Source organism: Monopterus albus, unplaced genomic scaffold, assembly GCF_001952655.1.
Source record: "Monopterus albus unplaced genomic scaffold, M_albus_1.0 scaffold15.1, whole genome shotgun sequence".
NCBI classification, from domain to species: Eukaryota; Metazoa; Chordata; class Actinopteri; order Synbranchiformes; family Synbranchidae; genus Monopterus; species Monopterus albus.
Window position 1 is genome coordinate 1,293,997 of NW_018127895.1, and position 2,415 is coordinate 1,296,411.

At 42.9% G+C, this 2,415-nt stretch overlaps 1 protein-coding gene across 8 annotated transcripts in view; it reads right to left on the reverse strand.

Moving 5' to 3' along the window:
* Window positions 1-2,415, reverse strand: part of inpp4b (inositol polyphosphate-4-phosphatase type II B) — a 216,714-nt gene that overhangs the window by 169,600 nt on the left and 44,699 nt on the right. Inside the window, exons 4-5 of one of the 8 annotated variants that reach the window (XM_020591779.1) lie at window positions 2,254-2,313; window positions 2,121-2,163 (exon numbers count right to left, since the gene is read on the reverse strand). The exons of the other annotated variants lie outside the window; for them this stretch is intronic. The gene's annotated coding sequence lies outside the window, so the exon portion shown is untranslated. The remainder of the gene's footprint in view (window positions 1-2,120; window positions 2,164-2,253; window positions 2,314-2,415) is intronic. 8 annotated transcript variants of the gene reach the window in all.

The window sequence follows — 2,415 nt, forward strand, 5'->3', positions numbered from 1 at the left end:
CCCCCCATGGACTGTTCCTCCGGACCGTGGCTCCACTCTCCCCTCCCAGGCAGGTCAATGCTCAGTCGCCTATCTGTTCTACTATTGTCATCATCTCTCTGTCCCCACCTTCAGTAGCCACCATCACCACCGACCAGCCCAGGAGTGACCCAGCCTACGCAGCTCGGCCCAGCTCTCCATCTCCTCACCTCCTACTGTTGGTCAACACCCGGTTACTACTCATCGACAGGACTACGCACTATTTCCCTCTGTGCATTTTGTTATTTCTCCTCATCACTGTACATAATAAATCACTGCTTGCATCGAAGTCGGCTACCTGGGCCCGCCTCTTTCTCGTTCGCTCACTGACAGGTGCGAACGGCACATAACAATACTGCTGCAAACTACTAATAAGTGTTCCAATAACCAGTGAAAGCTTTGTTTAAATGATGAAGGAAACAGCGTTTGTACTATGCTCATTTTTGCAGCAGTGATATTCACATTCACATGGTGCCTTTTCAAATACAATAGAAAGCTTGATGTGTTGCCAAAAACATATCTGATAACCACTGAACAAACAAATTAAGTGGTGGACTGGAGGGCAGTAAACAATAAACAAATGAGACATTTTATCCACTTGTCTTTATCTGATGTTGTATTTCACTGGAAATTCAAAGCATATGCACTATGTGAATATTTCAAAGCTCAATCCACCACACTTGTAAAGCCAAAGTGTTCCCAAACAACCTTAGTGATGAGGGATGGTCTTCTAGGTCTGGCTTCTTGTTTGCAATGGCCGTGATATTTGCTAGCCAAAGGCTTGTCTAAGCAAAGCGTGCTGTGTGTAGTGATTGCCACTAAATATGTTCCTCTGGGGAAAAAATGTTCCGCACACTAAGCAAGCCTAGTGTTAACTACTATTAAAGTCTGCAATCTGTAAAGATCGTCACCAAATCTAAACTCCTGCACTGAAACAGGTACAAATACGTGTACCTTGACACGACTTCAGTACACTAACATAAAATGCAGTTTTTCCCACTAAGTCAACATTGAGCGCCACATATTCATTTTAAAATAGGGTAAATCTTATTTCAGTATAGTGCCATGTGTAGTGTACGTATTCGCTCAGTTCGTCATTGCCCTCCTCTCACAAAAACACAACAACCATGACGAAGGACTGTCTGTGAACAGCTCCACGTCTCCTTGCTTGTTTTTGTAACACAATGCTGTCAATAGCAGAGATCGAACTCTTTAATATGTTATTAGCAAGCTAGTAAGGCTAGCTAAACTAACATTAGAATATCAGCTGCTGTGAGGTTAGCACACTGTACAGTAAGTGGATAAATGTAATGCTAGTTCATAAACTCTGAAACTGAATGTTTGCCCATTCAGACCAGGGAAATATCAAAAAACACAAGTGGGAAAGCTGACCAGTCCGATCATTATGATTAGTGATCTAATTGATTCATTTAAAACATTTACTGGTTACAACCAGTGCTGCTGAAGCAGCAAGAGAGAGGGTCAGGAAGAGAGAGCTGAAGAGAGAGATGTAAGAGGTGGGCAGCAGCCAACATGCTGCTGCTGTGGGAGGGCTAATGCAGAAGGGAAAGATCAGATGAACAGCACAACAGTACTGTAGCATTACTGTATTTAATTTAAAAAAAAATCTGAAAGTGTGATAGCCCCCGCCCCCTCTCAATCCACCAAGCTACCTCCATAATTACAGTGTAATTCTGTGGGAAACATAGAAATGCATGTCAGACTGTTACTGAGTATTGTGAAAGCTACAGGTAAATTTCTGAATCTTTTGGTTCTCAAGGTTTGAACTGCAGGACAGATGGGAGTCACTGAAGTTCACAGTTCAATCAGTGGAAATGAACTGAAAATAGATGGAGCCTTTCAGAGTAACTAAGATGTGTAAGCTACAGGTAAGCTAAGCAGAGGCTACCAAAAAAGCTCACTGGTAAAGCTCAAGATCTAATTTAAAGCATTTCTGCTCCTGATGGACAATTTTCCAATCCATGAAGCAGGAGAAATTGCATCTTTGGTCTGCTCTGCTTGCCTGTTTTTCTCCCTATAGCTATAATCCCAAGACGCACCCTGGCCCCTTCAGCATATCACAAGTATAGCTCCCAGTATACCTTCAAATGGATGTCCTCTCTAGGTGTCACCCTCAACTGGGTCCTAACGATGCACAGAAAAAACAACCTGACTGAGTTTTAGATTTAAGTTCAGGATCAATGATCTACTTCATAGACAGCGAATTCCACCCACCTGGATACACTGATGTGATCCACACACACACCACTGCTTTTCACCCGTAGTCAAGCACCCCTGTTGAAACATTCAGTGACACGCATGACTTATACATGGCCCTTCTGGAAGCAATGCTGACTGACACTGAGTTCAGAAAAAATCATTTTCCAACTTGCACAG